This window comes from Clarias gariepinus, chromosome 1 (assembly GCF_024256425.1).
Source record: "Clarias gariepinus isolate MV-2021 ecotype Netherlands chromosome 1, CGAR_prim_01v2, whole genome shotgun sequence".
Lineage (NCBI taxonomy): Eukaryota > Metazoa > Chordata > Actinopteri > Siluriformes > Clariidae > Clarias > Clarias gariepinus.
In genome coordinates, this window is record NC_071100.1 from 24108388 (window position 1) to 24119586 (window position 11199).

At 39.3% G+C, this 11199-nt stretch overlaps 1 protein-coding gene across 2 annotated transcripts in view; it reads right to left on the reverse strand.

The window, feature by feature from the left end:
* The window catches only part of zgc:109889 (uncharacterized protein LOC553542 homolog), a 30945-nt gene extending 19746 nt beyond the window's left edge, over positions 1–11199 (reverse strand). For both annotated transcript variants that reach the window (XM_053496496.1, XM_053496487.1), the window contains exon 1: positions 11004–11199. The gene's annotated coding sequence lies outside the window, so the exon portion shown is untranslated. The remainder of the gene's footprint in view (positions 1–11003) is intronic.

The following is an 11199-nucleotide window of genomic DNA, read 5'->3' on the forward strand; positions in this document are numbered from 1 at the left end:
TTCTCTCTATTGCACTCTATTATTCCATAAATAAAACAGCCAGGCTGCGTGTATGTGAGCACATCACAGGCCTGATTGGCGCTATATCCAGACCGCCTGGAGCGAGTGCCTCGAGATCAGAAATCTGTAGTGCAGAACTAACAGAAGGATGGGTTAATTAAGTAAGGAAAAGTGCTGCTGCGTTTCTGATTTCAGTCTTTAAGCACATCATTCAAATTGATAATATCTCTAACGTCTCTAACATCTCTATGTCTAGCATGGACCCTTTAACAATACAGAACAGGGACGGTACTCATCAGGGACGTCCCGATAAGAGAATATTAAGGAACCTACAGTATAGTAGGTGCCGATTCGATTTGTATTGTGATTCTGTAAATATCAATCAGATTTTGTCACAAATCTAAACAAACAGTAAACAATTATTTATTAGGGTGCTGAGATGTGTGAATAGATTTAGGCACACTGCCTGCAGGATTATACAGAAACAGCAACATTTAACAATCAAATGATTGAATGCAAACATTTAAATTTTAGATATTTGTCTTATCCAGAGCAACTTTCAAAAGAGCTTACGTTTCCGTCATTGGATAGATACTTACACTGGGTTACTGGTTTACTAACTAGATACCATTTAAACACTGTTGAAAAGGTTTTATTATTAGTAGGCAGAGACTCATCAAAAGACATCAAAAGAAAGTTCATTCCACCATCTATAGTAGGTGCCAGAACAGAAAAAAAGTCTAGATGTGTGTCTTCCCTGATCTCTGAGAGAGGAAGCCAGTGCAGGGACTGACGAAGTGGGGTGGTGTGGGAGAACTTGGGAAGACTCTAAACAATACTTGCAGCTGCATTTTCAAAACCCATCAAGCACCATGATGTAACTGTCTCTCATGAAGACCATTTCCAGAAAAACAAGGCCAAAACTTACCTCTGCTGCAGAGGAGACGTTCATTTACAGTAGAGTCACCAGGATTAAAAATGACCAATTAACAAGCAGCACCTCAGATTGAAGCCACTATGAAGGCTTTATAGAGCATAAGTAGGAGGCACGTCTTAATATTAATATTAATAATTTAATGATTATTGCATATTTTGGTTGCCCTCAGCATTGTTTTACAGTGTAGAAAGAAACAAAATTCAGAAAAGAAGATGGAATTAGAAGCTGTGTCCAAACCTTTCACTTTATAATTTTTTAAATAATTAAAAAAATTATTTGATTTTGCAGTCAGTGTCATGATACGTGAACTGCCATGCAAAATAATTAACTGAATCGACCCCCCCCCCTGGATCTCTAATCTCTAGTTCTTGTGTGACAGCACGTTATGTTTGTGTTTTTCTGCCGTTTTGCACATCAAGCAGCTTTCAGCACTGTGCACTGTGCAGCATGTAGAAATGACTGAAGCAGACCGGCAAAGAATAGAAGAATGGATTTGGATGGCACTGATCCCAACCCCCCGCCTTCCTCTGATCCCCTTTTTCCACGGCCCTGGCAAAGATCCTTTAATGTGTGAATCTCCGCTCTCTCTGGAAGTCTCTTCTAGCTCAGCCAAAACGCGAACAAAAATGTGATGGCTTTTTCCGGCTCCTAATCCAGTATGCATCGAACTGTCCCAAATCCTCGGAACAGACAAGAGAGAAAATGTTACCATGGTTTCCTTTCATGTTTTTCAATTTTTCAGTTTGATCAAAAAATAGGGTGAGAAAATTACTGACAGAGAAAGAGAGAGAGAGAGAGAGAGAGAGAAAGAGAGAGAGAGAAAGAGTGAGAGAGATAGAGAGAGACAGAGAGAATATGGATGAGAGAGAGAGAGACAGGGACAGCGACCACTGTGTACTGAGATTGAAAGAGAAAGAGTAAGAAGGCAGGAGAAAAAAAAGGACAGAAAAAGCAACTGGGAGAGAATAAAGGAGACGAGGAGAGAGAGAAACAGACAGGACAGAAAGCGAGAGACAGGGACCAAGAGTGAGGGCCAGAGACAGGGAGAGGGAGAGGAAGAAAGTACTGTACTTATCGGGCTGCAGAGGGGTAAAGTTATGCGAAGGTGAGAGATTATGAATAAAACATGGTAAGCAGGAAGCAGCCTCATACAGGAGGAGTAAACACCACTCAGTTATCATAAACACACCAATCCAGACAGGACAGGAGACACACTCCCACGAGGACACACACTTCCCACAAACAAGCAAATAAAAAAACTTCTCTTTTTTCTTGTCAAGGCTTAGAATTCAATGTCTTCATATTAACACTGTTGAATTTGAGAAATGTGCTAATTATAAACTTTGGCACTACATGAGTGCTTCAGGTAATGTGATCAGCATGGCGTTTCCAAGCACTGCACGGGGCCAGGCTTTATAGTGACCTCAGGAAGATAAGCTTTTATCTGGTTGAACAATCAGTGTCTAACAGAATCACCAAGGCCAAACAGTCTGGGCTTGCACAAAGCATCAGTGTTTGTATATTCTGTATGTCTTAGCAAGTTTTCCAGGTCTGTGTCCTATCGTAAAATCGTAAAAAATCGTTGAATTAAATAATGATTATTTTGTCTGCTGACTCATGTATAGCCAAGATGACTCCCAAAGTGATTTTTTAATTATTTATTACATTTATAATAGACATGCACCAGTTGATCAGCCAATGACCGAAATCAGCTGTTTTTTCAGCATGATCAGCCGTGACTCATCCACTTTGGACTTCAATACGGGATATTTAAAAAAAAAAAACATTGTGATACTTTATAGAATAGCAATACTAATCAAACTAGCATCTAGGTGTGGTGATAATATCTATGTAAAAAGATGCAGAATTGTTAGTTTGAACACGGGCTAAAGGAAGTGTTACCATGTAGAGAATCAGGAAGTACAATGAAAGGCTTGTTTTATGGGCATAGAGGCAATGAGGCAAAGTGACGTGCATTTGCAAATCTTTAATTTAAAAAATAAAAGGGAACAGCACAGTTTTTTTATGGACTGCAAAAAAAAATGTTGAATCTCAATAGCGCTCATAATGCAGATAGAACCAACTCTTTCAAACTGCATCTTGTTTTAAAAACAACATTCCCTACATCCCTCTCACTCCTATTCACTCCAGTTAAACAGAATTAAATGTGATGGCCTCAGCACAACTATAGACGCATGAAGGCCCACGTGAGCCGCGGTGTGTCCCTGTTCCTCTCTGCGCCATCCAGGCTGAGCTCGAGTTTACAGCCAGATCTGCTGAACACATCCACTTTATCCATCAGGCCTTTCAGCACTGTCAGAGAAAGACATGTGCATGATGTACTCACAAACACATGGGGATACTGTGTCTAAAATCAATGCTAAATGAAAATAATAATAATAATAATAATAATACACACTTACTTCAGTAATGGGGAAACATAATAGTCTCCAGTGTGGACTTTTATTAAGTTGTAGCTTAAATGTATTTGCTTATACAGGATTTAGCTTTAATATGAAAGACACTTTGGCAAAATAGTTGGACATACAGCATGAGTCAGCAAAAAGTCTAAAATCATAGAAAAAAACGATGGATTTATTAGCGTATGTAATTTATATCATTTTGTTTATCTTGGTTAAACAGGATCAAGACTAATACAATGCAGCCAGTGGGAGGTTGGATGAGCCTGATCCCAGATCAGCCCAATCGGCTAATGTAACACAGTCAGTTTAATCACTACTGTATGTAATCGAAGTGTAGACTTTCAGCTCTTATTCTTTAATTCATTACAACTTCACAGGCTTAAACGTAATTGAACAAGCTAACAAAATCATAAATATTAATTTTATTTTAAATATTTGGACTACAAAATTTTGCAGTGAATTCCTACCTGAAGTCTGGAACCCATGCCGCCTTCGGTTGCTGCATATGTGTGGGTCAAACTGCCGTCGGTTTGTCATCAGAAAGTGAAAAACATCGTCAACTGATGGACAATTTACGTTCAATCAATCTGTTACAAAATATCTCTTGGTATTTCATCTGTCCATAAAATCTTGTTGGGGATCTGGGCAAACAGTTTTAGATGCTTTCTAGTTAAGTCTAATCGGACATTTCTGTTTTTTAGTGTTAGTGTCCAGTGGTCTGCACCTTGAGGTAAACCCTTTGTATTTAAAATCATGAGGACAATGCTTAAGTAAAGACTTGACACAATAATACACTGATCTCCTTAAGAGTGTTCTGGAATTAATTAGATATTGTAAAAGGGATTTTCTTTAACAAGGGATAAATCTGTGACCATTGACTCCTGTAGTTGACTTCTGTAGTCTTCCATGTGTTTTGGTGTCGCTATGATAACCAGTGCTTCCTCTTTTTAATGCACCTAAAACCCAGTCCTAAATATACTGTACCATGTACCCGCCTAAAGTTTCTGCTGTCTCTCTGATAGGTCCAATTTTATTTGTTTATTTTAGGTCTTCTTGCATTACCTCTTTGGACTGCAAACTATTAATTCCCACAAACGGCTACCAGATGCAAATTCAACACTTCAAATCAACTCCAGACCTAATTTTATCTCCTTCATTTGTCATGAAATAATATCTGGTCATCAGTAAAATATTCATTAGTCAGTTATCCAATGCCATTTGAGCTGTATGAAAATGGAGTCTACCTTCATTTTATGTTTTGATTGCTTCATTTTAAATCCATTGTGATAATGTGAAGATGGATTTATTTATGCAGAAAATGCATAAATACCTATGGACACTGACTATCTCCCTTACATGAGACAATTATGTGTTTTCCATCCGCATTACATAATAGTCTGAGGGAAGAGAAACCTGAGTAGAAGGTAGATTTGATAAATGTGGAACAGGAAATGAGGGCATGGCTAACGACAGTGAATGACAGGAAAATGACAGTTACATTATGACTAAAAAAATAGTCTGCTCTTTTTCTAATAACACCAGGCAAGTTTGTAGTTCTGTGCGTGTGTTTGAGAATATACAGTATAGGATTGATCGCTCATCTTTCCCAATTTTAAGTTCAGGTCGCTCTTAGTGTGTCCTACTTTTGTCTTGGTTTCTTCGGCTGTCTCCCAAAAAAGTGCAGCAGCCACCCTGGCTGTGTCAAGATGCCCTCTGGGTGTAAAAAAGTGTACAAAAGTGTCCATGGATGCCTTAGATATATTGTTGCCCCACTTGGTGTGTGTTTCTGCCTTATACCTGAAATGATCCATGGGCTCCGCAGAGCGGGACAAAGCACTTACTGAAGGACGGATAAATGTACGACAGAAGGTTCAACTTAAATGGACCGTATGGGACGTGGTAGCTGGAACAATCTCAGGACAACTTGAGGACAATCAGAGACTCACTGCTGGGCCGAATCTGTGTATAAATCAATGTGAGCTGTTAAAGTGTCGATTCTTCATTATCTATTAGTTCTGAATCATGACGGATTCCCAGCTGTGTCGATATTCAGTATGACTGGAACAGAAGTATCTGCTAAATAAATAAAATCTAATCACAGATTTTTATACTTGATAGTATTGTTTTTTTTGTATCATTATGCATTATTGTTGTTCATACATATTCTTGTTTAAAAAAATCAGTATGAATTTTTTAACAGGAATCTGAGTAGAATTTTTCTCCACAGCCCTCTTGTCCTGCCGCCAGTCCCCAAATACAGTAAGTCCCTGACTTACGAATGAGTTCCGTTCCAGAAGCATGTTCGTAAGTCGGAATTGTTTGTAAATGTGACAAAGTTAGTCTTATATGCTTTTGATTTTTTTTGTGTTTTGGGTCCGCATTATACTCTCGCGAGACTGCGTCTCAAAATTTCGAAGGGAATCCAGGTGACGCAGCGGGGTCAGCTGACCTTGTTTAAAGGGAGCCCGGGAAGAAGTCAGGGGGGAGAACAATGCTAAATGGTGTTTACTGCATGCTTAAACAGATGCCATATTGTCTCAGAGCTGTTTTTGACTGTGAACTCTGTCTCATTAAGGATTTTCCAAAATTAGGATTATTCACCATCAGGACAGCTTTACAGAACAGCCATTTTCTATCATCATGCTCCTGGTCTGATTCATTGAAATCGGTGAGACTCATTTCTGCTGCACCCTTACACGCACACACATACAATATAGTGTATAGTGGTTTAATATAGTGGTGTAGTGGTTAGCAATGTCGTCTTGCACCTCCATGGTCCTTGATGGGTTTCCTCCAGATACTCCAATTTCCTTCCACAGTTCAAAGACATGCAGGTTAGGTTAACTGGCGTTCCCAAATTGCCCGTAGTGTGTAAGTGTGTGCCCTGCAATGAATTGGCACCTTGTCCAATGTGTACCCCCCCACTATTTTTGTACAATACACGTGAGCTACTTCTGCGATTTGTCCTCATCTATGAATGTTTGTAGAGCCAGGGCCCGTTCGTATCTGCGGAAACTCTTAACTTTGAAGTTCATAGGTCAGTGACTTACTCTACAGTGTAGTTTATGTCAGTGGGGTAAGAGCCACACAGATGTGCTAACATCACAAGCCTCTGTACAGACTTGGTCTAATTAGAAACGCTGATATTGGCTTCACATAATGCTGTTGATGTTCATCATGTCAATTCCAAATGTTTATAATTAATATCTGAGGCAGGGGAACAAGTCATCCGTCCACCTTGAGGGTGTTTGTTTGGACTGTTAACCGCAGTTAAATGCTAATGGACTTGTAACAAGCTCTGAGCCAAGACTGATGATGCAAATCTATCGACTGACACCATCCATGATCACCCATGATCTAGTGCTTAGACTCCTTCCCACAGCAAAAAGTATTGATCATGTGCTGCTGCCCAGGGTTGCTGACTCAGCATGCCTGGATATATGCAGTACTGTGGGTAAACGTGTGTGAGAGAGAATGAATAAAGGCATTTCAATCCCTATCTGCAAGACCAAAATCTTTAGTCAGGAACCATGCCTGCCATGAACTGGAACCTGCTGGAAAACCAATATCACTGTCTGAAGTCATGCAAGCTTTACATGGACTGAAAGACTGCCAAAAAAAAAAAAAGAAGCCCTTTTAAGCTGAATGATGTTTGCAGCTGGCCACATGGACAGAAAAAAGCCTTCTGAAGGAACGTTTTTACCAAAAGTACTATGCAAAAGTACAAGAGTTTTATTTCAAACTTTGTTCACGGTTATTTTTTATCAGGGTAAGTCAAAATGTATCATCACTCTGGCTGTAGAATTTATTTGAATTAACTTTAAAAAAAATGACATTTACACCACTTCTCAACAGAATTTCATTGCTTTTCAATATACTTTGTCCATCTGTCAACAAGCCCTAATATTGAATCATTAAAAATTGTTTTTGGCTAAACTGCGAGCCATGAATGCACTGCTTTCTTGATTTCTTCATCAGAAGTGACTCATCATCCTGGTAGGGCCGCTTTAAGAGAACCAATTAGGTGAAAGTCCCATGGAGTGAGGTAGGACTGTATAAAGAATGCTTTAACACCTCAAAACAAAGTTTTTGAAGAGTGTCAATATTGTGGACGTGCATCATCATGCAAGATAACGACGCCCTTAGATAGCAGTTCTCTCTGGTTATTCTGAAGTTTAGGCTCGAGCTGCTTAATAAGCATCTCACTGTTGTTGAACTGCTGTTGATTGTTAAAACTGTTTCCTGATAATGTTCCAATAATGGCTCTTGGGTATTCCAGAAACATCAATTTTCCAGGTGATGACATTTGAACTTTTTCTCGGTCTGCGATTGAGGATGTTTCCGTTTTACGCTTTGCCGTTTACTCTCAGACTCATAGTGATGAATCTGTGTATCATCACCAGTAATGATTCTCATTTAGAAACTCTCACCTTCCTTAGAGTATCTGTCCACATTTTGTTAGCAAATATTTAAAAGCTTCTGTTTATGCTCTTCTGTCAGTTGTTTTCGTCACCGGGTACACCCTCAGACCACAGAAATCTAATCACTGCACGCTGCTCTTCTTTCATGCAAATCACAAGTGGAGCCTCCATTTTTGTTACACATGAACTGATGTAACACATTCACACCCGCACAGCAGTGACTGTGAAGACTACGGCCTTGAACAGAAAGCGCTAATAAAACAGTGCGGCCAAGAGAAGTATCAATATAACCGAAGTGTGGTTATATTTTTGACTTACCCTCATGTTTGATGACTTTAATATTTACGCAGTATAAAAACATTTCTTATTTCCAAACATGCAGCATTCCAGCATAAAATTGAATGTTATCAATATGCCAGAAAAGAAACATATATTACACAAGAGCGCATTTTTATGGACGAACAACTAAATGAAAGTTGCTGGGTTTTTATGCAAAAAAGGAAGATGGTGTGAGATATGACGTCATCGCTGGTTCTGCAGGACGCTCAGTAAAAACGTATTGGCTACAACAATGTGCAATAGTCTAAGGCATATGCATATAACTACTAAAGAGCAAGGGTATTGCCTTTAAAAATAATAAAATTATATTTTTATACATTTACAAAAAAAATGCTACAACAGCAGTAAAAAGAACAACATGAAACAAAATGAATATTTAGAGTAATGATCTATTGCTTAAAAATTGTCTCTGGTACAATTTGTAGCTGTATTTAATAGAATTGGTTAGAAAGTCTTAATTAGGAAGTCTTAGTTAGGAATTAAGCACAGATCTTCTAAGCATTTTTTTACATTTTTGCATGTAAAACCCAGCACCCCTTATTATATCTATTATCTAAAAAGCAATCTTGTATATAATATTCTACCTTCTTTTTTTGGAACATTTTATTTTGCGTCAAAACACTAATGCTTAGAAATCAAGATATTTTTGCACTAACTCTATAATATTGTCATAAATAAATAAATAAATCTATTACAAAGTTTGAACTAAAGCAAAAATCCTTTATGTTTATGATGAGTGCATGTAAACTCCTGACCACAACTGTAGGAAAAGCATAATAAAGTATATTCCTGTATGTGGACCACGCTGATTCTACACCATTGTATTCCACTGTTGAGGCTTTCAAAACAGCCGCCATGTTTGCACTTTTTGCTTTTTTTGGGCTGCTCACAAAAAAGGCCTTAAAGCTAAACGACAAAGCTTTCATCGCACACAGAGAACAAATGACAAACGGCCATGGTACTCCAGACACGTGCGACAATATGGTCCCGATGTGGTCAAAAACACACTAATGTAACACTGTGTTAAGCTCTGACAGCAAGTAAAAACAAAATTCTAGTTACACTGATTAGGGTCATGAAAGAGTTAAGATACTGTAGGTCATGAGTTTGCATATATCGCATACCGTGACATTTCAAGCACTGATGACTAAAGAAGAACTGGATGCAAGAGAAGGGGTAAAGTCTTCTACAGTTATCTCCTTTATAAAGAATGCAAGGTTTAGAGAGAGAGGACCTGCTGTTATCCTGTTCCAGACCTCCTCATTACATCCTCTCAAAGGACGAAACAGAATTCTTGGAAACCTTTGCATGTTACTCTTCACAGTCTTTCTCTTCCTGTCGTATCTGTAAGTACTAAACCAGTTTTCCAGAGATGCCCTGGTAGCCACAAAATAGAAAAGACAGTTATATATGTCTTTTATGTACAGTTATAGATTATCCATGCTTGGCTAAAAAAACGTACTACACTACTATCTTTCCTTGTCACTGAACATTTGTGCCCTAATTTGGACCGATTAGACAGAACATTAAAAAGGTAATCATTAAAACAACCTAGGATTTGTGGAACCTAGGAGGGTGGGGCCTTCGCAGCTCGGATTTGTTAGTCTGGTGCATCCCATGGATCCTCAAGTGGACTGGGCTTTGTGCACCATTTGCAGTGGTGCAATAAGTGTTCTGGTCTTTCTACTGTGTTCAGCATTGACTTTTTTTAATCGTTTGTGCTGCATTAGGGTTTTTTGTGGGAATAGACTGAATGGCCTGAATGGTTTTGGTCCCTGCAGGCATGTTGGAAGATCCTGTCACCAGTTTAATGCTGTATGGTTGGTGATCAGTGTTGTTCAGGTCATCCGACTGCGGTCATAATGTTATGGCAGCTTGTGTATATTATATTTTGAATCAAAACCTGAAGATGAGAACATAGAGTAGATCAGAATTTCAGCTTCCATGTCCTTAAAGTGTAACTCGTGCAAGACGTGTTACAAAACAACAAACACGGCACCTTTGATTTCAAGCCAACCGGTGATCAAAAACATTGGAGCATGTGACTGACAGGAGGTTCTTGCTGCTATGTTGTTTACTGCTTAAACAAGAACGCATTTTAAAGGAAAGCTTTAAAGGAATAGTGTATCTCATGCATTTATATTAAACACCAACACCACTGCAGACTGCATGTCCACGTGTAGCCTTGTAGTCCCCTGGTCCTGAGGCAGGTCTTCACAACAATGAAGTGTAATGTTTCAGAAAAACAATAATACGTGTAGTGTAGTATAAGTATAGTGTGGTAGGAGCATAAACTGTGGGATAAACACGTCCATTAGTGATGGTGTTAAAGGGACAGGAGGACAGACTTCACACCTTTCGCTTCAGCACTTGGCCAGCTACAGTACCGCGCGCGCAGGTGGCAATATTTACTACCGCCCGAGTGCGCATGCGCGAGAAAGAGCGAGCGTACAGTAGGCTTCAATACAGAGCAGAGATTCCTGCCTTAGCTACAAAACAGGGACATTTCACACCAAACTACGCACATTTCAGGGCTTGTCGGAGGACATTCATACATTACGCGTTCAGCCTCTATACGAGCTCGACTGATTTGTCCGAAATTATATGTCCATGATAATAATAAAAATAATAATAATAATAATAAAAGTAGAATGTTAGACGTTTATGCGACATGTGTGCTCGATAATAAATACGCTGGTTAACATGACACAGACTGCAGATTTGTGTTTTTCCTCTTCTGTCAGCGCTTTTACACACAAACTGGCTGCAAGGCTTCTCCTGATTTTTTTTTTTTTTTTCACTCACCCTTTCCCATAGCGACGGACAAGATAAGCAAAATTAGCATTAGCGGCTTAGCGCAGAGAAATAGACGCGGTTATTTACCTGCACGCGAGGCTGCCTCTCACTCTGACTCTGCCTCTGCCTCAGTCTCAGTCCGTCTCCTGTTTCCGCTTCGGTCGCTCCCCCTCACATCGCCTCCTGCACGGGATTCACATTAAGCTGATGTCAATAGCATTCACCGCACTGACAGCGGGTTTGGGGTTTAGAGCTCGGTGTGTGTGTGTGTGTGTGAGAGAGA